This window comes from Callithrix jacchus, chromosome 12 (genome assembly GCF_049354715.1).
Source record: "Callithrix jacchus isolate 240 chromosome 12, calJac240_pri, whole genome shotgun sequence".
In the NCBI taxonomy this organism is placed as follows: domain Eukaryota; kingdom Metazoa; phylum Chordata; class Mammalia; order Primates; family Cebidae; genus Callithrix; species Callithrix jacchus.
The window spans coordinates 43,473,774-43,498,757 of record NC_133513.1 but is presented as its reverse complement, the minus strand read 5'-3'; the positions used below and the strand labels follow the sequence as shown (position 1 = coordinate 43,498,757).

General features: G+C 46.9%; 1 long non-coding RNA gene across 1 annotated transcript; it reads left to right on the top strand.

Moving 5' to 3' along the window:
- Window positions 1-6,626: 6,626 nt before the first annotated feature.
- Window positions 6,627-24,647, top strand: LOC144578647 (uncharacterized). The gene is made up of 3 exons (XR_013524856.1): window positions 6,627-6,896; window positions 8,951-9,032; window positions 24,534-24,647. It is a non-coding gene; the product is annotated as an uncharacterized LOC144578647 (long non-coding RNA).
- The last annotated feature ends 337 nt before the right edge of the window (window positions 24,648-24,984 follow it).

Below are 24,984 nucleotides of genomic sequence, written 5' to 3'. Positions count from 1 at the left end.
ATTACAGGCACCCGCCACCGTTCCCGGCTAATTTTTGTATTTTTAGTAGAGACAGGGTTTCACCAAGTTGGCTGGGATGGTCTCGATATCTTGACCTTGTGATCCGCCCACCTTGGTCTCCCAAAGTGCTGAGATTATACAGGTGTGAGCCACAGCTCCCGGTCTCACACAGTGGATTTCAAAGGCTTCCTACAAAAAAAGAAAATTAAATGTCTCAATATTTTTTACACTGATTAAATGTTTTTTTTTTCTTCTTACATTTTTTTTTAAATAAAGACGGGGTTTCACCCTATTGGTCAGGCTGGTCTTGAACATCTGAACTCAGGTGATCCACCCGCCTTGGCTTCCAAAGTGTTTGGATTACAGGTGTGAGCCACTATGCCCAGCCACTGATTAAATGTTGAAATGAATTTTTTTTTATCGAGTTATATAGAGTATGTTTTTGTTGTTGTTGTTTAAAGATGGGGTTTCACCATGATGGCCAGGCTGGTCTTGAACTCCTGACCTCAGGTGATCCACCCACCTCGGCCTCCCAAAGTGCTAGGATTACAGGCGTGAGCCACCGTGCCCGGCCTATATAGAATATGTTAATTTCACCTGTTTTTACCTTTATTTAATGTGGGTACTAGAAAAAATTAACTTACCTTTGTGGCTTGCATTATATTTATATTGGAAGCACTGATATAGAACCTCAGTAGCTGCATGCAGTGGCTTATGCTTGTAATCCCAGCACTTTGGGAGACCAAGGCAGGGTGAATGGCTTGAGCCAATGAGTTTAAGACCAGCCTGGGCAACATGGTGAGACCCTGTCTCTACAAAAAATACAAAAATTAGCCGGATGCAGTGGGGTGAGCCTGTAGTCCCAGCTACTTGGGAGGTTGAGGCAGGAGACTCTCTTGAACCTGGGAGGCAGAGGTTGCAGTAAGCTGAGGTCGCACCACTGCACTCCAGCCTGGGTGGCAGAGCAGACTCCGTCTCTAAATTAATAAATAGAATAATAGAGGAAACTGGGGAAGGGGGTTGGAGAGGGAGGTATATGGGAACTCTGTACTATGTGCTCGGTTTTTCTGTGAACCTAAAGTTGTTCAAAAAACAGTCTATGGCCAGGTGCGGTGGCTCATGCCTATAATCCCAGTACTTTGGGAGGCCGAGGCAGGTGGATCATGAGGTCAAGAGATCGAGACCATCCTGGTCAACAAGGTGAAACCCTGTCTCTACTAAAAATACAAAAATTAGCTGAGCATGGTGGTGGTGTGCGCCTGTAATCCCAGCTACTCGGGAGGCCGAGGCAGGAGAATTGCTTGAACCCAGGAGGAGGAGGTTGCGGTGAGCCGAGATCGCGCCATTGCACTCCAGTCTGGGTAACAACAGCGAAACTCCATCTCAAAAAATAAATAAATAAATAAATAATAAAAAGAGTCTATTTTTTAAAAACGAATGTACTCTTCTTTCACAGCTCCCAGAATATTTCTAAAACATACATTTGAGAAATCACTCCCCCCTCCTGAAAAAACAAACCTTTTGCTCCCCACCATCTATGGGAATTAAGTTCATATCCCATAGGCATAAGTAATTTGCATTGGCATTTATTGTTGTGTTCCACCTTGCTGTGCCTCTCTCCCTCCTCTCCTGACTAGCTGGACCAGACTACTCGACTCCATGCCCAACTCATGCAGTCCCCTCTATCTAGAACTTCCTTCTCCCTCTGCACTTGTGGAGCCTCACACTGATGGCGTCATACACTCTCTCATATATGAATCAATCATCCTCTACTCTTTGGTTCCACCAGTTCTATGTTAAAAGAAAATACAGGCCAGGTCCCACGGCTCATGCCTGTAATCCCACACTTTGGGAGGCTGAAGTGGGTGGATCATTTGAGGTCAGGAGTTGGAGACCAGACTCACCAACATAGTGAAACCCAATCTCTACTAAAAATACAAAAACAATTAGCTGGATGTAATAGTGCACGCCTGTAGTCCCAGCTACTCGGGGGGTTGAGGCAGGAGAATCGCTTGAACCTGGAAGGCACAGGTTGCAGTGAGCCGAGATCGTGCCACTGCACTCCAGCCCGGGAGACAGAGTGAGACTCTGTCTCAAAAAGAAAAAGAAAACAAAGGTAGCCAGGTGTGGTGTGGCATGTTTCTGTAGTCCCAGTGAGGCAGGAAAATAGGGTTTGGAGGCAGGGAATATAAGGCCAATTCACACTTCATCTATAAGAGGAAATACATTTTCCATAGGGCATACACCGTAAATGACTTTGTAACTTTTCTTCATCCTCTCCATTTATATAGGGCAGTACCTGAAGTAACCAATGAAATCCTCTAGGGGGTAATTAAACTCCCAAAAATTCTGTAACGGGGTCTTTGAGCCTCATGTTTGGGCTGATTCCCACACTGTGGAGTGTAGGAGTGTACTTTCATTTTCAATAAATCCCTTCATTCCTTCCTTGCTTTGTTTGTGCATTTTGTCCAATTCTTTGTTCAAGACAACAAGAACCTGAACACCCTCCACCATTAACAGAGTTCTGTTAACACCAGCTACTTGGGACACTGAAGTGGGAGATCACTTGAGCCCAGGAGTTCAAGGTTACGGTGGGCTGATTACTTGAGGACAGGAGTTTGAGACCAGCCTGGCCAATATGGCAAAACCCTGTCTGTACTAAAAAAACAAAAATTAGCTGGTCGTGGTGGCTGGCACCTGTAATCCCAGATACTCAGGAGGCTGAGGCAGGAAAATGGCTTGAACCTGAGAGGCAGACATTGCAGCGAGCCAAGATAGCGCCATTGCATTCCAGCTTGGGTGACAAGAGTGAAACTCTGTCTCAAAAACAAAAAACAAACAAACAAAAAAACCCAAGATGGATATAATGGGTCTATATATTAATCTTGGAAATTTTGAAAAAGAATCTGGTAGCTGTTGGTGGGTAAGGAATTAATAACCTTGCGATGGAAATAGTAGAAGCGGAACAAGGCTATTGAATGTCAGGGAAGATCTGCTTGGGCTCACCTTCTAGGTGAGAGGCAGCAGGACACCCAGCTAGGAGCAGAATCCCAGCAGTGAGGCCCTGCTCGCTGACTGCTTGCCCACAATGATGTCAGGAGAAGGCCTCTGGGGTGTCACCTGCTCTGAAAGCCAATCTGCCTCTGAATGCTACTTGCCCAAGTGAGGATGCCATGGCTATACAGTTTCAGGTATTTAACTTCCAGAGCATGACTGAGTGGAGGTAGAGGTAGTAGCAACATTACTGATGTCATGGTCTCTACCTCCATACTGTGGAGCCTCAGGAGAGTGTGTGAGAACAGAGGCAAGCTCCAGCTACTCAGGAGGCTGAGGCAGGAGGATCTCCTGGGCCCACAAGTTCAAGGTTGCAGTGAGCTATGATCATGCCACTGCACCACCACATGAGTAATAGAGCAAGGTCCTGTCTCTAAAAAAATTTTTTAAATAAAAGAACAAAGGCAAGCAGCCCCCTAGGTGCTGAGTTGTTCTATTCTTACCTAGGGAGAAGGCTACCATTTCCTGAGCCCTAGTCTTTGCCAGCCACAATGCAGATTTCCCTGCATTGTAATTTACATTGTCATTGATGCCTCATCTCCTTATCAGGGCAGCATTATCCTACCATTTCTCTGATGTAGATCCCAGAATATCAAGCCAGGTAGAGAAACCACATCCTTCTGTTGTCCTTTCAAGCCAGAGGCACCAGCCTGGAGGAGTGAGAATCAAGGCTGAGAACTCAAAGCTGTTTGGAGGAAGAAGCCAAGTTCAAGGAGGAGTGAGGAATGGTAGGTGGAGAGCCTTTGGCCTGGGGGAGATCAGGTATTTATGAGCAGCAAAGGTAGGGCAGACAGACATCCACAAGGCCAGGTTGTCAAAGTCAAGGTCACAGTGCCTTGTCTTAACCAGGCCATGTCTCTTCTTGCCCTGCCCACTTGGTTCTTGACAGCATCCAGATGCATTGCTGGGGCCTGGAGGGAGCTCCTCTACCATAAGCCGCTCTTCCTTCACAGCAATGTCCCACGGCTAGGCCATGGGCTCTGCAACTGGCCTCTGGGCAAAGGGAGGAACTGGCAGAGGGGCAGGAGCTCATGCCTGTAATCCAAGCACTTTGGGAGGCCAAGGCGAGCGGATCACCAGGTCAGGAGTTCAAGACCAACCTGGCCAATATGATGAAACCCCATCTCTACTAAAAATACAAAAATTCCCCAGGCATGGTGGCGCGTGCCTGTAGTCCCAGTTACCTGGGAGGCTGAGGCAGAGGAATCGCTTGAACCCGGGAGGTGGAGGTTGCAGTTAGTCAAGATTGCGCCACTGCACTCCAGCCTGGGCAACAGAGTGAGACTCAGTCTCAAAATAAGTAAATTTAAAAAAACTAAAAGGGAGGAACTGTGCTTTCTGAGAAGTGCTCAGGAATAACCTGGGAGGGGATCTCCTTGTGTGAGGAACTCCAGGCACTGAGTAGGCAGAGGAGCTCCTCAGCTTGCCTCCATTCCTCTGATTCACCCCTAGCCTGGCCCATAGTTTGGGTCCCTTGGGCCGCCCTGCAGATTCCCTGAGCCGAGGGGCCTCTCCTAGGAGAGTGGGAAAGAATTCTGTCCTTTGTGTAACTCGCTTCATGATGTATGAGTATTGGCTCCCCTGGTTGAAAAATGATCACTTCTCTATTGGGTTCGCCCAGCTTGAGGCGAAAGCTTTTGGAAGCTCAGGCAGCTTGGAAGATTTCGGGGATTAGAGAACATTGAAGTTGGAGAACTGCAGTGGGGCCTAAAAAACGTTCCAGAATCAGGATGGCGCCTGATGCCCTACCCAGCCCCTCTCCAGCACACAGGAGCCCTGGGCCCTTAGCAATCATGTCTCTGCTTGGACCCCATATCCAACAGGGGAGCGTGCACCAATTTACTCTCACCCCACCAGGCGAGTGGAGGGCAAGTGACCTGCCAGTTCTCGAGAGAAGCCAGATGACTGACTTTGGTCACCTTATCACAGGTTAATCCATGAGAAGAGCTTGGAACAGCTCCCGGCAGAGTGTCAGCGCTCCCAAAGTGTGTGCGGGTATGATTACCATCGCCAGCGGCTGAGCTGGGCAAGGGATCTGACTAGATAATGTTGGCAATAACTCGACAAACTATCCAATGTGGACAGGGAAACACATGCCAGGGTTTTTAAAAAGCTCCCGCTGTGACACCCTCTGTGTCCTCCCTGGGCGCAGCGGCCTCCCGGCAAGGGACACCCAATCCCGCGTGGTCAGGGCTACCCACGGACGTCCCAAGGCGTGGGGGCGACTTGGCGGCGGAGTGCAGGCCGGGCTGCCCAGCAGGACCTGCGCGAAGCCTGCGGCCCGGGCGGGACCGGGGTTGGGCTCTGCGGGAGCTGAGCAGCCACCGCCCCGCCCAGGCTTCCCCGCCCCCACCTGTGACCTGGATTCCGCGGTGCCTGCGCGGGGGCGGAGGGTGTCAAGGACGCGAGCAAATAAATGTCTATGGACCGGGGAAACTTCAACTCCCGGAATCGGTGCACCAAGGATATGCTATGGCGAGGGGTCGGGGCTGTGTAATCATTTACCCGGTTCGTCGGTGTACACCGGCCTCTCTCGCTTATACCAACGCATGTTTTACCCGGTTCGCACCCGAGTCAGAGGCGGTTTGTTTATTAATCCCACAGAGGCTTCTGCCTGCCTTCTAGGAGACTGATCTGGGCCAAGGGGAAACTTCAAAACATTAACATTTCAAATAAATGCCCCGGGAGTTGGGAGCGGGGTGCCTCCGATTGCTCCCCCCCCAGGACCCCCCTTTGCATTGGGGTCACCCAGGGCATTTACAAGACAGAAGTCGCCGCCCGGGCCGCTTTTATTGAGCAGGTGACCTTCCCGGTCTGGTCGGTGGCCCCGCTGCTCTGCCGGGCTGTTCTGGTTCCGGGAGCGGGCGCGGGGCGCTGACCCACTGCCAGCCCGAGATCGCCCCGGCTCCGCCGTCAGCCGCTGTCCGCGCAGTGCTGGGGCCGCCGGGGACCGGGAGCCGGGGCGAATTAGGCCGCCGGCCCCCACCTGGGCTTTGATCTTATCTGAGGCTTAGCAGCGACCGCAGCGTGCCCTAACGACAGGGACACCCGCACCTCCGAGCCTCCCCCTGCGGAGTACCTATGAGGCCAGGCCTGCGCAGCCCCGGGAAGAGGGGTGGGTGCAAACCCGCGGTGGCGGGGGGGGGGGGGGCGAGGCCCGAGGGCTGCAAGGTTCCTGCCATCCTCGCTGCGCCCTTTCTCCCGCGCTCGCGCCCTCCGTCCTGCTGAAGCTGATCGACACAGCAAACCCGACAGCCACCGACCTGTGTCCCCTTCTTTCCCTCCTCGCCTCCTCGGCGACCCTTGAAAGCACGCGAGTAGGAAGTTACAATTGCAGTTATAATTAACTGCGTCCGACTTCGGCTTCCCCAAGTCTTGGCTTCCGTTAGGACACTGTCCCCGGGTCTCCCTGTCTCGGGCAGCCCCAGTTCCCAAGAAATAGTTATGAATGGATGTTTGCATCCGGTACCCAACCTCAGGCTGTGTACTCCTTTCTCCAAGCACAGAGATTCTTCTGGAAGGCCCAGGGATGGTGGAAAGGGAACTAGGCGTGAAGTTCCGTAAAATGAGGACAATTATACCAGCCCCCTCCCCCTTCCCTTCCCAGAAAAGGGATTTAGGAGGCACAAGTGAGGTAGCCACACGCCTGCAGGCTGATTGATAAGCAGAGGGCCCCAGGCAACCTGGATCTTGTCTCGTGCCAGAAGCCGCAGTGGGTGTCCTGATGCAGAGCCTGCGTGGCAGTGCTGTTACAGTGGGTAGCCGCAGACATGAGAAGGGCAGGAGAGCCCCTCCCAACCCCAGGAATATCAGGAGACCATCAGGTGATCGTCCGGCAGTTGGTAAGCTGTCTCTCTAAAATGACAATTGGTCAGAGCGCCAGAGAAAGGCAGTCTCCCAACAGACAGAAAAACCCAAAACTGGTGATCAGCTTCCCAATTAGATCTCAGGTGCTGAGCGTGTAGGCTCAAGCATGTGAACTAAGAGGCAAAATGGCAGAGTTTAACTGGTATATGAGCTCTGGGAACATCCAACTGGTAAGAGCAAAACAACTCGTGAGCATGCGCACCACTTCAGTGAACGCTGTGCCAGAGGCCCCTCCCAAGTGCTGGCAGCCACCCCAAGAGAAGAATCAGGGGAGAAGGGACGAAACTAACCCCAACGGAAGATCAAGGGAGAATGGACGCAACTACCCCGGCACCCACCAAGGATCCGAACTTATAAGATCCTAAGTCAAAGGTCAAACCGTGCAGTTGAATCTCTCCAGTCACCCACTTGGCCCTCTTCCAAGTGTACTTTTACATTTTTTCCTGCTCTAAAACTTTTTATTTCATTATTTTATTTTTATTTTGTTTTGTTTTGTTTTTTTGAGACAGAGTTTCGCTCTTGTTGCCCAGGATGGAGTGCGATGGAACCATCTCGGCTCACTGCAACCTCTGCCCCCTGGGTTAAAGTGATTCTCCTGCCTCAGCCTCCAGAGTAGCTGGGATTATAGGCATGTACCACCATGCCAGGCTAATTTTTTGTATTTTTAGTAGAGACAGGATTTCTCCATGTTGGTCAGGCTGTTCTTGAACTGCTGACCTCAGGTGATCCGCCTGCCTCGGCCTCCCAAAGTTCTGGGATTACAGGCGTGAGCTGCCGTGACTGGCCTATTTTTATTATTATTATTATTTTGAGACAGACTATTTCTCTTTTGCCCAAGCTGGAGGGCAGTGGTGTGATTCAGCTCATTGTAACCTCCACCTCCCAGGTTCAAGAGATTTCCATGCCTCAGCCTCCCAAGTAGTTGGCATTACAGGTGTGTACCACCACGCCCAACTAATTTTTGTATTTTTAGTAGAGACAGGATTTCACTATGTTGGCCAGGCTGGTCTTGAACTTCTGACCTCAGGTGATCCACCTGCCTCGACCTCCCAAAGTGCTGGGATTATAGGTGTGAGCCACCTCGGCCGACCATGTGTTTTTACTTTCATTCCTGCTCAAAAGCTTTTAATAAAACTTTCACTTCTGCTCTAAAACTTGCCCTTCTCTCTCCGCCTGTCTTAGGCCCCTTGGTGGTATTCTTTCTTCTGAGGAGGGAAGAATTGAGGTTGCTGCAGCCCCTTATGGATTTGCCACCAGTTACAGCCTTTGGTGCCCACATCCCCTGGGGCTAACAGTCTCAACCTTTGAGAAACATATGTTTTGTTAATTCTCCATGTCCTGAAGGATGCACATGTCCTTCTGATTTTGTGTGCACCCTGTTTCAGGCTCCCCTATGAAGTTTGCCCAAGCCCAGGTTTAGGAATCTTGTTCACCTTCCCTGCTTATGCCTCTTGCTGGCCTACTTGCTGTTCCCGCAGCAGTCAGCTTGGGCTGTCCAGCTTATTTCTTACCAGCAGTGAGCTTGGCTATGGGAGTACCCACTTCCTCTACACCCACCCCCACCCAAATTATTTTTTTTATTTTTATTTATTTTATTATTATTATTTTTTTGCCAATCAGTTTGAGCTTTATGAGGTTGCTCAGGTTAGCCTTGAACTGATGACCCCGCCTTCGTGAGCGCCATGACCTCCGGCTGGAGCCACTTTGGACCCCGTATTTTTTTTTTAATAAAGATGGGGTTTCACCATGTTGGTCAGGCTGGTTTTGAAATTCCAACCTCAGGTGATCCACCTGCCTTGGCCTCCAAAATGCTTGGATTACAGGCATGAACCACTACGCCTGGCCCACCTAAATTCTTTCCTTTCATCCTTCTCCACGGCAGCCAGGGGTCCTCACCTCCCAGCCTCACCAACAGCTTGGTGAGCCTTCTGATGTGGCGCCCACTGCTTAGGGTATCAGTCCTGGTGGCTGACACGCTCCTGAGGCAGGGCCTTGACTTCACTTTCTGTCCTTCTCCCTGCCCCATTAGGCCAGAGGATTCTCAGAATTCACAGCATTATCTTGCTGACTGGGCAGTGCTCCAGGACACCTGTGATGACTTCACTGCCAAGGTAATCCCCTAAATGTTCTTTTGACTGGAGATGCCACCAAGAAATCTCCAGACCTTGGAAGGCATGCATAATAAATCCTAAGACTCAAAAACCTTGCAGGATTCTTCCGCATAAAATGAGTGGAGAAGTACTTTGGGGCTTCCCACATTGAGGACTCTGTTTATCCCGTGGGCTGCTCCACAGCAGTGGATTGAGACGATCACCAGATGCTGATAGAGGCCTTTCGTGTACCAGGCAGCAGTTTTGGGGGCTGAAGGTCCCCAGAGCAAGTTGGGGTTAGGAAGTCTAAAACATCCAGGCGCGGTGTCTCATGCCTGTAATCCCAGCACTTTGGGAGGCTGAGGTGGGCGGATCACCTGAGGTCAGGAGTTTGAGACCAGCCTGACCAATATGATGAAACCCCATCTTTTTAAAAAAAAGGAAGTCTAAAACAGATGACAGCCATAGTGTCTGCTTTTCAGGAGCACTTCCTGCTCTTTCTGAGCTGCTCTCAAGGCTTAAAACTTATTTCTGAGGCCGGGCGTGATGGCTTACGCCTGTAATCCAAGCACTTTGGAGGCCAAGGCGGGTGGATCACCTGAGGTCGGGAGTTCAAGACCAGCCTGACCAACATGGTGAAACCCCGTCTTAAAAAAATAATAATAAAATAAAAATAAAACCTTATTTCTGTCCCTCCCCACGACATTAGCGTCTCCTTCCTTTGTGCACCGGTACTTTCCTCTCTTTGAGCAGTTGTTTCATCAGTGCCCACCCGAGCCAGGCTGGTACCTACCTAAAGAAAGGCCGCCAAACATCCTCTAAGCCTGACTGTGAAAGGAAAGGCAGGAAAGGGATTCTGAGGTTGGACACATGCCAGTCGGAGGTGCTTGGCCCTGAGGAATCAACAGCTTTGTTTGTTTGTTTGTTTCGAGACAGAGTCTTGCCCTGTCACACAGGCTGGAGTGCAATGGCACCATCTTGGCTCACTGCAACCCCCACCTCTGGGTTCAAGTGATTCTGTCTCAGCCTCACAAGTAAATGAGATGACAGGCGTGTGCCACCACACCTGGCTAATTTTTTTGTATTTGTGGTAGAGATGGGGTTTCATCATATTTGTCAGGCTGGTCTAGAACTCCTTGCCTCAAATGATCTGCCTTCCTCGACCTCCCAAAGTACTGGAATTACAGGCCTGAGCCACCACACTCGGCCTTCAATGGTTTTTAAATTCATTTAAAAACTTACCATTTTTTAATGATCAGTTTTACTTTTTAGTGTAGCAAAATATAAAGAATAAAAATTATACCTAGCTCTCAGATCTTGGTTTTAATACCATTCTCTAATAAAAAGAATTAGGGCTCGTAATTCTTTTTAGGGCCCGTAATTAGAGAAACGGCTGATTCTAGGACTAGGGCCCATAATTAGAGAAACGGCTGATTCTAGGACTAGGGGTAGGAAATATACAAGATGAGCGTGCAGTATGATATCTTGTAGGGTCAGAAAGTAAGGAAGTATTAAAAAACAAAACCCTAAAAACCCAATGCTGAGGCTATATCAAAAAAACAAATGAGCCAGGCGCAGTAGCACACGCCTGTAATCCCAGCAGTTTGGGAGGCAGAGGCGGGTGGATTGCTTGAACTCAGGATTTCAAGACTAACCTGGGCAACATGGTGAAACCTCATCTCTACAAAAAAGACAAAAATTAGCTGGGCATGGTGGCACATATCTGTGCTGCATGTCTGTAGTCTCTGTTACTCAGGAGGCTGAAGTAGAAGGATCGCTTGAGTCCAGGAGGTTGAAGCTGCAATGAGCCAAGATCATATGACTGCATTCAAGCCAGCGCAACAGAATGAGACCCTGTCTCAAAAACAACAAAGACAATGGAAAAGAGCATCCAGTGGCCAAAGCAGGAACAATTTAAGTAACAGAATCAATAAAATACTGGATTATGACCCAAAGTGTAAAATAAATATCCATGAATCTGTACTAATATAAATAAATGATTGAATAGATAAAAGGAGAATTGTAGACAAATCTCCCATGCAGGAGAATCCCAAGTAATTTATATGGCTACTGTGCCCTCAGGGAGGGAACATTACTCCACGCTCCTTCAATATAGGTTGTGCTTAGTGACTTCCTTCCTAAGAGTTCATATAGAAAAAGAGAAAAAAAAGACTACATGGAGAAACCTGACAAATACTTCCTCAATCAAGCGATCAAGTCATTGATATGTCATGTTGATAAGTCACTTGAGAGTAAATTATAAAAATTAGCTAGGCATGGTGGTGGGCATTTGTAATGCCAGCTACTATGGAGGCTGAGGCAGGAGAATCGCTTAAACCTGGAAGGTGGAAGTTACAGTAAGCTGAGATCACACCACTGTACTGCAGCCTGGGTGACAGAGGTAGACTCCATCTCAAAATAAATAAATAAATAAGAGAGGAAGTATGTACCCTTGATATGATATGATTAACATGGGACTTTACCCTGTAGTCCTACTCCTGAAAATCCACACTCCTGGTTGGGTGCACTGGCTCACACCTGTAATCCCAGCAATTTGGGAGGCCAAGGTGGGTAGATTACCTGAGGTCAGGAAATCGAGACCATCCTGGCCAACATGGTAAAACCGTGTCTCTACTAAATCTTAGCCGGGCATGGTGGCACGCACCTGTAGTCCCAGCTGAGTAGTACTCAGGAGGCTGCGGCAGGAGAACAGCTTGAACCTGGGAGGCAGAGGTTGTAGTGACCTGAGATAGCGCCATAGCACTCCAGCCTGGGTGACAGAGCAAGACTCCACTTCAAAAAACAAACAAACAAAAAATCCACACTCCTAGTTCAACCACGTGAAAAACACCAAAGATATTATATTAGAGGGATGTCCTACAAAGCACTGAACTTGGCCAGGCACAGTGGCTCACGCCTGTAATCCTAGCACTTTGGGAGGCCGAAATGGGTGAATCACTTGAGGTCAGGAGTTCAAAACCAGCCTGACCAACATGGTAAAACCCTGTCTCTACTAAAAATACAAAAAAATTAGCCATGCATGGTAGCAGATGCCTATGATCCCAGCTACTCAGGAGGCTGAGGCAGGAGAATTGCTTGAACCAGGAGGCAGAGGTTGTGGTGAGCTGAGATCAAGCCACTGTATGTACTCCAGCCTGGGCAACAAGAACAAAACTTCACCTCATAAAAAAAAAAAAAAACGCACTGAACTTAAAGTACCTCTTAAAGTTGTCATGGTCGGCCAGATGCAGTGGGTGATGCCTGTAATTCTGGCACTGGTGGGAGGCTGAGGCAGGTGGATAGTTTGAGCTCAGAAGTTTAAAACGAACCTGAGCAACATGGTGAAACCCCATCTCTACAAAAAATACAAAAACTTAGCCAGGTGTGGTGGTGCACACCTGTTGTCCCAGCTACTTAGGAGGCTGAGGTGGGAGGATGGCTTGAACCTGGGAGGCAGAGGTTGCAATGGGCCAAGATTGGATCACTGTATGCCAGTCTGGGTGACAGAGCCAGACCCTGTCTCAAACAAACAAGAAAAAATTGTCATGGTCATTAAAATAAGGAAAGTCATCAGGCATGGTTGCTCACGCCTGTAATTTCAGCAATTTGGGAGGCCAAGTAGGGCGGATCATGAGGTCAGGAGTTCGAGACCAGCCTGGCCAACAGGGTGAAACCCCATCTCTACTAAAAATACAAAAATTAGCTGGGCATGGTGGTACATGCCTGTAGTCTCGGCTACTCAGGAGGCTGAGGCAGGAGAATTGCTTGAAACTGGAAGGCAGAGGTTGCAGTGAGCTGAGATCATGCCACTCCACTCCAGCCTGGGAAACAAGAGCAGAACTCAAAAAAAAAAAAAAAAAGGAAAGTCAGAGAAACTGTCCCAGCTAAGAGCAGCTTAAGGGGATGTGACAAGTAAATGTAATATAAATGGATGGGCTCCTGCAACCTGAGAAAGCTATTAGGTAAAAAATAAGCAGCTGTGAGTGGTGGCTCACACCTGTAATCCCAGCACTTTGGAAGGCTGAGCTGGGTGTATCACCTGAGGTCCGGAGTTTGAGACCAGCCTGACCAACATGGAGAAACCCCTTCCTTACTAAAAATACAAAAAAATTATCTGGACATAGTGGCACGCACCTGTAGTCCCAGCTACTGGAGAGGCTGAGGCAGGAGAATCTCTTGAATTGGGGAGGTGCAGGTTGCAGTGAGCCAGGATCATGCCATTGCATATAGCCTGGACAACAAGGGCAAAGCTCCATCTCAAAAAAAAAAAAGAAGAAAAGCTGAATAGCTGAGCTCAGTGGCTCATGCCTGTAAACCCAGCAGTTTGGGAGGCCAAGGCGAGCAGACGCAAGGTCAGGAATTCGAGACCAGCCTGGCCAATATGGTAAACCCCTTCTCTACTAAAAATACAAAAATTAGCTGAGCAGGGTGGCACAGGTCTGTAGTCTCGGCTACTCAGGAGACTGAGGCAGGAGAATCACTTGAACCTGAGAGGTGGAGGTTTCAGTGAGCCAAGGTCTCACCACCGCACTCCAGCCTGGACGACAAAAAAAAAAAAAAAAGAAAAGAAAAAAGAAAAGGTGAATAAAGCATGCACTTCTATGGACTTTTGTTAGTGATGCTCTATCAATATTTGTTCATTAATTTTAACAAGTATACCATACTAATGTAAGATATTAATAATAGGGGATATTGGATGCAAGGCATATAGAAATTTTCTGTACTATTTTGTCAATTTTTCTATAAATCTTTTTTTTTTTTTGACATGGAATCTTGCTCTGTTGCCCAGCTGGAGAGCAGTGGTGCAGTCTCAGCTCCTAGCTCACTGCAACCTCTGCCTCCTGGGTTCAAACAATTCTCCTGCCTCAGCCTCTTAAGTAGCTGGGGTTATAGGCACCCACCACCACGCCCGGCTAATTTTAAAAATATTTTTAGTAGAGACAAGGTTTCACCATGTTGGCCAGGCTGGTCTCGAACTCCTGACCTCAAGTAATCCACCTGCCTTGGCTTCCCAAAGTGCTGGGATTACAGGCATGAGCCACCATGCCTGACCAATTTTTCTGTAAATCTAAAACTGCTCTAAAAATAAAGTCTATTATTTTAAAAATTATATCTGTCTGCTTGTTTTGGTTTGTTTTTTTGAGACAGAATCTTGCTCTGTCACCTAGGCTGCAGTGCAGTTGCACAATCATGGCTCACTGCACCACCTGGGCTCAATCAATCCTCCGGCCTCAGCCTCCCAAGCAATAGAGACTATAGGCATTCATCACCATGCCCAGCTAATTTTTTTTTTTTTTTTTTTTGTAGAGATGGGTCTCACTGTGTTGCCCAGGCTGGCTGGCTATTTTTTTCTATTTTCTGTAGAGACAGGGGTCTCACTATGTTGCCCAGGCTGGTCTCAAACTCATAGACTCAAGCCATTGGCCTCTTCAGCCTCCCAAAATGTTGGGACTACAGGCGTGAGCAACCACACCTGGCCTAAAAACAACATGTGCTTTATTATAAACTACCTAGTACCCAGCAAGAAGATGGGCTGAGGGGAGGTCCTGCAGGCTGAAGCCTCAGAGCATCCACTTCTGTTGGTGCATCCAGTATTCCTGCCATAGAAAGTTCATTTTGGAAAAAGGGATATTATCCTTTTTATTTTTTTTTCAGATAGGGTCTCGCTCTGTCGTCCAGGCTACAGTGCAGTGGCGTGATCTTGACTCACTGCAACCTCTGTTCTGCCTCCTGAGTTCAAGCGATTCTTATGCCTCAGCTTCCCGAGTAGCTGGCATTACGGGTGCCCACCACCATGCCCACCTGATAATGCTGTGAGGAACACTATTCCTTTTTAAGTGACTGGGAGTTAGAACTGTTTGCTTAGTTTGCAGCAACCACGTGAGGGCAAAGCCACCCACGTGGTTTGGAAGGACGGGAACTGGTCCTGTGCCAAGCTGTGCCTTCTCTCTCAGTGGTGGAGGGGGTAGTGCGGCCTACAGGGAACTAGGCAAACTCAGGCCCTGCCAAAAGGGATGGCAGATGCTCCCCTCCAACCGACAATAGCCATGGGAGAGAGAGGACCCAGAACTGCCAGATCTTTCCATATTTCAAAAGACATGATTAATCTAGCTTTTCTTGTGAAGTCTTCTGATATTTTTCCTTTATTTTCCCTCACAGACAAGAATTCTCCTGATTTTTGAATGTTGCCAACTAATTCTAATTTTATTTAAACACTGCTCACTGTATAAACAATATACATCCAGGTCACTATACAATACGCATGTGTGGGCCACATCTGGTCAAGCCTTACATAGGTTGCATTTCTCAAGGATGGGTTCATCCAGTTTTATTCTTTCTGTGCCCCTCAGGACCTACCATGGCACCTGATGTGTAATTGGTACTCCAAAATATATATGGAATAATGAACAAGATAATAGGGAAATGACACATACATATATTGACAATATATATATTTTTTGATATTGAGTTTCACTCTTGTCACCCAGGCTAGAGTGCAAAGGCATGATCTCTGCTCACTGCAACCTCCACCTCCCGTGTTCAAGCAATTCCCCTGCCTCAGCATCCCAAGTAGTTGGGACTACAGGCATGTGCCACCACGCCTAGCTAATTTTTGTATTTTTAGTAGAGACGGGGTTTCATCATGTTGGCCAGGCTGGTCTCAAACTCCTGACCTCATGACCCGCCCACCTCAGCCTTTCAAAGTGCTGGGATTACAGACGTGAGCCACTGCACCTGGCATGAAATCCTCTTTTTTTTTTTTTTTTAATTAAATTTTTTCTTTTGTCAGGTGTCTTGCATTGGAACTGAAATCCTCTTAAGTCTTGACTAAGAGGCTGGAGGATCTGCTTTCAAGGTGGCTTATTTCACACATACCTGAAAAATTGCTACTAGCAAGTCAAATTCTTTCCATATATGGTCTTTCTACACGTGGCCCCCTCCACAGGACTGAGTGACTTCACAACATGGTAACTAGTTTCTGCTAGAGTGAGCACTTCTAGAGAGTGAGACAGGAAGTTATCACTTTATCCCTATTACAATCTAGCCTAGAGGGTCATATAGTATCATTTCCATCATATTGTATTCATTAAGTCAGCTGTAGTCCAGTCTAGTGGCTCACACCTGCAATCCCAGCATTTTGGGAGGCTGAGGCAGGCAGATCACGAGGTCGAGAGATCGAGACCATCCTGGCCAACATGGTGAAACCCCATCTCTACTAAAAATTCAAAAATTAACTGGGCATGGTGGTGCGTGCCTGTAGTCCCAGCTATTTGGGAGGCTGAGGCAGGAGAATTGCTTGAACCTGGGAGGCAAAGGTTGTAGAGAGCTGAGATCATGCCATTGCACTCTGGTGATAGAGTGAGACTCTGTCTAAAAAAAAAGTCAGTTGCTAAATCCAGCCCACAGTGAACAGGAGGAGAGTCATCTTGTCTGAAGAGCTCTTAGAGACCTCACTAGAGGAGTGACCTGCCATAGGAGTTGAATTCTGCACATCCCCACCCAGTGCTAATCCAGACCTATTACTAGAACTGTGGTTCTCAATCTCAGCTGCACATTGAAATCATCTGGGAGCCTTAAAAAACACTGGATCCCATCCCCCCAAACTTCGATGTAATTGGTCTGGGTTCTAATGTATTTATTTATTTATTTGTTTGTTTGTTTTTTGCTTTTTTATTTTTTCTTTCTTTTTTTTTTTTTGAGACGGAGTTTCGCTGTTGTTACCCAGACTGGAGTGCAATGGGATGATCTCGGCTCACCGAAACCTCTGCCTTCTGGGTTCAAGCAATTCTCCTGCCTCACCCTCCCGAGTAGCTGGGATTACAGGCACGTGCCACCATGCCCAGCTAATTTTTGTATTTTTAGTCGAGATGGGGTTTCACCTTGTTGACCAGGATGGTCTCGATCTCTTGACCTCGTGATTCACCCGCCTCAGCCTCCCAAAGTGCTGGGATTATAGGCCTGAGCCACCTCACCAGGCCTATTTTATTTTATTTTTTTTATGTATTTGTTTATTCTTTTTTATTTTCATTTCTTTTGAGACAGAGTCTCACTCTGTCACCCAGGCTGGAGTGCAGTGGCATGATCTCAGCTCTCCAACCTCTGCCTCCTGGGTTCAAGTGATTCTCATGCCTCAGCCTCCCAAGTAGCTGGGATTATAGGCACAAACCACCATGCCTGGCTAGTTTTTATATTTTCGGTAGAGACAGGGTTTCTCCATGTTGGCCAGGCTGATCTCGAACTCCTGACCACAGGAGATCTGCCCGCCTTGGCCTCCCCAAAGTGCTGGGGTTATAGGCATGAGCCAACGTGACCGACTAGCTCATAGTTTTTGTATCTTCTTAATCTCCCTCACTCTGAAACAGTTCTTCAAGTCCTTCTGTAACTTTCATATCCTTGATATTTTTGGTGATTGCAATCCAATTATTTGGCGATAGCCCCAGTGTTGGTTTGTCTGCTGTTTCGTCATGTCTAGAGTCATGTTTCCACAGAAGTGATGCTGAGCTCCTCTCCTTGCATCCGGTCAGGTGGTGCATGACTTTAATTTGTCACATTAGGAATGATGTTTGCCCTGCTCACTTAATTAAGGTGACGTCTGCAAGGCTTCTCTGGTGTAAAATCATCCATTTCCCCCTTGTAATTAATACATATTTTGTGGATACTCTGAAACTCTATAAATAGCCGGTGCCTCATCAATGTTCTCACTTATTTATATATATGAGTATGGACTCATGCTTTTCTATTTTATTCAAAATAGGGCTATACTTTCTTAATTTGATTGGTTCACATTATACCAGATTTGGCCAGCAGAAGCCCCTTGATGATGGCTCATGGGTCCTTTTTATATGCCCCTAACATTCTTTTTTTTTTTTTTAAAGACAGGATTTCACCGTGTTGGTCAGGCTGGCGTTGAACTCCCGACCTCAGGTGATCCGCCCACCTTGGCTTCCAAAGTGCTTGGATTACAGGCGTGAGCCACCACGCCCAGCTGCCCCTAACATTCTTTAAGCAAATCCTTGCTTTTGGTACAAAAAGATGTTTGGGGCTCATCTTGCATATTCCCTGCTCCAAGCCCAGGATCCACCATTTCTCTCATTCCTTTTAGAGAAAATGATATTTCTGGGTCCGAAGTGTACTCAAGCCAAGATTTGAGTGCCAGATATGCCCATTGCTGTTAGGATTCTGCTCCTCCCAGGCCCTCTCCTGTACAGCAATAGGTCAAATAGGACACGGACACACACACACACACACACACACACACACCACAGTTCTAGTAGTAGGTCTGGATTAGCACTGGGTGGGGATGTGCAGAATTCAACTCCTGTGGCAGGTCACTCCTCTAGTGAGGTCTCTAAGAGCTCTTCAGGCAAGATGACTCCGCAGACAACCGAGGCTCAGTGCGCTTTTGAGAATCTTCCTGTTTACTTATCATTGCCCTCACTTCAACTTAAGAAACTTGGTGAGGCTATGAATTCAACTGATACTGTCATTTATCAAACTATTGCTCAAATGTCAGGTCTAATTTTTGGCTACTTCAGCCCTGTGGCAATAAGAGGTTAGAGATTCTTTTAACACAATCACAGAAAGTGACTGGACCATGCTTTAGATTGAGAATTTATAGCATATTCTTTCTTTCTTTTTAAACTTGATATAGTCTCGGATTTCCTCTCCCCTCCCAACCAAGAACCATCTGAGAGTAAGTTGTTGATGTGATTATCCCCTAATCCTTTAGTGCAACCTTTCTCAACCAGGGTTCCTCATGTGATTGACAGAATAGAAAAAAAAATGATTTGAATTTAAAAAAGCAATCACCTCACCAGGAACTGAATTAGCCAGAACCTTGATCTTGGACTTCCCAGCCCCCAGAACTGTGAGAGTTAAATTTCTGTTGTTTAAGCCACCCAATCTATCATATTTTGTTTTAGCAGCCCAAGTTGATTAACAGGAGGCCTCCTAAAGAAGGCTTGGAGGAAGTGCTACACTATATACTCAGAAAGTTATGGTAGGCTCTTTCCTTCAGTGTGCATTTATTCAAGGGACTCTGGACCTGAGAGCTGACTTGGGCTTGGAAATTGGAACAAGAACTATTTCTTTTTATCATGATGGCTTCAGTCAAACCTCTGTTTGCCAGACTTAGAGTTTTTAGTTATTCCGTAGAAATGTAATGGGCTGTATATCTCTCTCTTTCTGGCTTGTAGATGGCTGCCTTCTTGTTATATCCTCACGTGGCCTAGGTGCATGTATGTGAAAAGAGAGATCTCCTTCTCTTCCTCTTCTTAAAGGCCAATAATCCCATCATGAAGGCCCCATCCTTATGACCTAATCTAACCCTAATTACTTTCCAAAGGCCCCATCTCTAAATATTATCATACTGAAGGTTTGGGTTTCAACGTGTCAATTTTGGGGAGAACACATTCAGTCCATAGTATTATACCCCTGACCTCTTAAAAGTACACTGAAGTTTACAGTAGCCCAAACTATAGTCTTCATTCATTCATTCCATCCTGCCAGTCCCAAAAGTCTTAATTTGGTCCAGCACCAACTCTAAAGTCTAAAGTCAGAAGTTTCATCTAGACTACTATGGGTGAGACTTGAGGTGTTCATCCTGAGGCAAATTCCTCTCCAGTGCTCAACCTGTGAAACCAGACAACTACAATGATGGGAAGGCATAGGATAAACATTACAACTTCCAGAGGAAGAAATAGGCCAGGCACAGTGGCTCATGCCTGTAATCCCAGTGCTTTGGGAGGCTGAGGCGGGTGGCTCACCTAAGGTCAGGAGTTCGAGACCAGTCTGGCCAACATGGCAAAACCCCATCTCTACTAAAAATACAAAAATTAGCCTGGTGTGAGGGCTGGCACATGTAATCCTAGCTACTCGAAAGGCTGAAGCAGGAGAATCACTTGAACCCAGGAGGTAGAGGTTGCAGTGAGCTCCAATCTCAGCAACAAGAACAAAACTCCGTCTAAAAAAGAAAGAAAGAAAGAAAGAAAGAAAGAAAGAAAGAAAGAAAGAAAGAAAGAAAGAAAGAAAAGAAAGAAAGAAAAAGAAATAGAAAAGGACAGGGTGATTCTGCTAAAAATGTTAAAGAAAGAAAAGAAAAAAAGGGGGGGGAAAAGGACAGGGTGATGTGTCCCAAGCAAATTCAAAACTTAGCAAGGTGTATTCTCTTTGATCTAAAGCCTTGAGAATAATCCTCTTTGGTTATATGCTCTGCTGTGTGGACCCACTGGGGTGATGGTCCACCTTCAGGGCTTACTGGGACAGTGGTCCTGGCTCTGCAGCTCTGCCAGGAAGGGTGTGACCTACCAGTTTCTGGGAGTCTAGTCTGAAGGTTCTGCACAATGGTTCCACCTCCAAGGCTTCAAGTGGTGGCCATCTGGCCAGCTGAAGTTGAGGCAGGTCTCTGAATCTTCACTGGGGTTCTCAAGGTCATTTTTCCATAGTCTTGAAGAAGAGCACAGATTTTGCAGCCAAATAGCTCTGTTGTCCTGTCTTGTAGAATCTAAGAAGTCCTACAGTTTTTCTTCATGTCATCTTGTATCTGTCTTTTTCTTCATTTCATCCCATATCCATCCCATATCTTTTGTTCAAACTGGCTATGTGCCTGCTCATATAATCCCATAAACCCTTCACAAAGCAATAGTCCAAGCACACCCTCAGTGTTCCCTTTAGAACAAGCTTTCTCATTTTTTGCAATACTGGCAGGCTGAGTGAGGATTATCCAAATCTTCAAGTTCTGGTTCTTTTTTTTTTTTTTTGAGACAGAGTTTTGTTCATTACCCAGGCTGGAGTGCAATGACGAGATCTCGGCTCACCACAACCTCCGCCTCCTGGGTTCAAGCAATTCTCCTGCCTCAGCCTCCCGAGTAGCTGGGATTACAGGCATGCGCCATCACGCCTGGCTATTTTTTTTTTTTGTATTTTTAATAGAGATGGGTTTTCTCCCTGTTGGTTAGGCTGCTCTTGGACTCCTGATCTCGTGATCTGCCTGCCTCGGCCTCCCAAAGTGCTGGGATTACAGGCACAAGCCACCGCGCCTAGCAAGTTCTGGTTCCTTTTTGCTTGACAATTCCTCCTTCAATTAATCTCTTTCTTCTCACACTTTACTGCAAACGCTGAGGAGGAACCAAGCCATTCTTTCCAGACTTTGCTTAGAAATCTCCTCAGCTGGCTGGGTGTTGTGGCTCACGCCTGTAATCCCAGCACTTTGAGAGGCCAAGGTGGGCAGATCACAAGGTCAGGGGTTCGAGACCAGCCTGGCCAACCTCATGAAATCTCGTCTCTACTAAAAATACAAAAATTAGCTGGGTATGGTGGCATGTGCCTGTAATCCCAGCTACTCTGAAGGCTGAGGCAGGAGAATCACTTGAACCCGGGAGGGGTGGAGATTGCAGTGAGCTGAGACTGTGCCATTGCATTCCAGCCTGGATGACAGAGCAAGACTCTGTCTCAAAAAAAAAAAAAAAAGCTGGGCGCAGCGGCTCACACCTGTAATGCCAGCACTTTGGGAGGCTGAGGCAGGTGGATCACGAGGTCAAGAGATTGAGACCATCCTGGTCAACATGGTGAAACCCCGTCTCTACTAAAAATACAACAAATTAGCTAGGCATGGTGGTGTGCGCCTGTAATCCCAGCTACTCAGGAGGCTGAGGCAGAAGAATTGCCTGAACCCAGGAGGTGGAGGTTGCGGTGAGCGGAGATCGTGCCATTGCACTCCAGCCTGGGTAACAAGAGCGAAACTCCGCCTCAAAAAAAAAAAAAGAAGAAGTCTCCTCAGCTAAATATCCAGTTTTATCACCTGCAAGTTCTATATTCCACAAAACACAGAAACATGATTCAGCCAAGCTCTTTGCCATTTTATTATGAGGATCATTATTCCTTTAGTTTCCAATAACATGTTCCTATTTCTCTCTGTGACTTCAACAGGATTTCCCTTAATGTCTGTATTTCTAATACTTACCTCAAAACTGTTCCAGCCTCTACCTGTTGTCCAGTTCCAAAGGTGCCTCCATATGTTTAGGTATTTGTTACAGCAACACCCCACTTCTTAGCACCAAAATCTGTATTAATGTGGGTTCCCCATATAAAAAGAACCAAATATGTATGTGTGTGTGTGTGTATACATATATATATATATATATAGTGTGTGTGCATATACATATATATATATAGTGTGTGTGTGTCCATACACATGATTCATTTATTTATTTCGAGACAAGATCTGGCTCTACTGTAGAGTCTGGAGTGCAGTGGTGCAATCTAGCTTAATACAACCTCTGCCTTCTGGGTTCAAGCCATCCTCCCACTCTCAGCCTCCCAAGTAGCTGGGACTACAGGCATGTATCACCATGTCCTGCTAAGTTTTGTATTTTTTGCAGAGAAGAGGTTTCACTGTGTTGCTCAGGCTGCTCATGAACTCAAGCGATCTGCCCACATCGGTCTCCCAAAATGCTGGGATTACAGGGGTGAGCTATCATGCCCAGCAAGAGATTTGTTATAAGGAATTTGCTCATATGAATATAGAGGCTGAGAAGTCCCAAGATCTGCAGTTGGCAAGCTGGAGCCACAGGAGAGTTGATGGTGTAAGTTATAGTTCAGGACTGAGTCAAAGACAGGAGAAGACTGATGTCCCAGGTCACAGACAGTCAAGTAGAAAAAGTAAATTACCTGTTTATGGATGAGTTCCATGCAAATTAGGGAGAGCCATCTGCTTTACTAAGTCTACTGGTTCAAACGTTTATCTCTTCTGGAAACACTCTCACAGACAACCAGAATAATGTTTGTTTGTTTGAGACAGAGTCTCACTCTGTTGCCCAGGTTAGAGTGCAGTGGCGTGATCTTGGCTCACTGCAACCTCTGCCTAAAGGTTTAGGTTTCTGCTAGAGACTTAAAACAACACACACTTGCTATCTCACAGTGTTGGTGGGTTAGATATCTAGGCACAGTTTGTGTCCTCTGTGCCAGCTCTCACAAGGCGGCAGTCAAGGTGTCAATTGAGGCTGTGTTCTTATCTGAAGACTGGGGATGGATCCATGCTCAAGCTCCCTCACCTGCTTGTTGACAAGATTCTGTTTTTTACAAATGGTTGACAGAAATCAACCTCAATTTGGTGTCAGTTGGTGCTCTCCAGCATGTCAGCTTGCTTCATTAAAGTGTGCAGACACAGAAGGTGGAGAGCAAGAAGGAAGTCACACTCTTTTTTTTTTTGAGACAGAGTTTCGCTCTTATTACCCAGGCTGGAGTGCAATGGTGTGATCTCGCCTCACCGCAACCTCTGCCTCCTGGGTTCAGGCAATTCTCCTGTCTCAGCCTTCTGAGTAGCTGGGATTATAGGCACGCGACACCATGCCCAGCTAATTTTTTGTATTTTTAGTAGAGACGGGGTTTCACCATGTTGACCAGGATGGTCTCGATCTCTTGACCTCGTGATCCACCTACCTCGGCCTCCCAAAGTGTGAGCCACAGGATTACAGGTGTGAGCCACCGTGTCCGGCTCTCAGTCTTTTATAACCTAATGATGGAAGTGATAGTCCATCATTAGGAGCAAATCACTGGGTCTGGATTACATGGGTGAACACCAGGAAGCAGGGATGTTGGTGAGCCATCTTTTTTCTTTGAGACGGAGTCTTGCTCTGTTGCCCAGGCTGGAGTGCAGTGGCATGATCTTGGTTCCTCTGCCTCCCAGGTTCAAGCAATTCTCCTGCCTTAGCCTCCCAAGCAACTGGGATTACAGGCATGTGCCAGCACACTCGGCTAATTTATGGTGAGCCATCTTAAAGGCAACCTACCACAGTAATCTTCAACCCTATCTAGGGAAGAAGACCAGTCTCAGATTTTCTCCATTTCCCTGAGTCTATTGCTTATACCTCATACCTCATATAAATTGCTTTTCTATTCAGAATTCTTGATTGCAAAGTTAAAAACTAATTCTGGTTAACTTAAGCAAAAATGGTCTCTATAAAGTTAGGCTTAGGCCGGGCAGAGTGGCTCACACCTGTAATCCTAGCACTTTGGGATGCTGAGGTGGGTGGATCAAGAGTTCAAGACCAGCCTGGCCATCATGGTGAAACCCCATCTTAAAAAAAAATAATAATAATGGTGCGGTGGCTCAAGCCTGTAATCCCAGCACTTTGGGAGGGTGAGGTGGGGGGAATCACGAGGTCAGGAAATCGAGACCATCCTGGTCAACATGGTGAAACCCCGTCCCTACTAAAAATACAACAAATTAGCTGGGAATGGTGGCGCATGCCTGTAATCCCAGCTACTCAGGAGGCTGAGACAGGAGAATTGCCTGAACCCAGGAGGCGGAGGTTGCGGTGAGCCGAGATCATGCCATTGCACCTCCAGCCTGGGTAACAAGAGCAAAACTTCGTCTCAAAAAAAAAAAAAAAAAAAATAATAATAATAGTTAAAAAAGAAAATAAATTAGGCTTAGAATTCTGAGGAATTTTTTTATATTCTCGAAAATGACCACTAGGTATGTAGTGAATACATCATGGTTTTTGTTTGTTTTCTTTACAGACGAGATCTCTCCACATTGCCCAAGCTGGTCTCAAACTCCTGGGCTCAGGCTATCCTCCCATCTGCCCTCCCAAAGTGCTAACATTCCAGGCAGGAGCCACTACACCCACCCCATCATGGTTTTTGAATGAGTGAGGGAAAGGCTAAATATAAAAGTGAATAAATTAACAAAATCTCCAGAAGTAAGTGCATGTTAGCTGGTGGCATATTTGGCTTGGGAAATCTCTCAAAACCTGGAACTGTTTGTTTGTTTGTTTATTTATTTATTTATTCATTTTGAGATAGAGTCTGTCACCCAGGCTGGAGTGCAGTGGCACAATCTCGGCTCATTACAACCTCTGCCTCCTAGGTTCAAGTGATTCTCCTGCCTCAGTCACCTGAGTATCTGGAATTACAGGCGCACACCACCACACTCAGCTAATTTTTTTTTTTTTTTTGAGACAGACTCTCG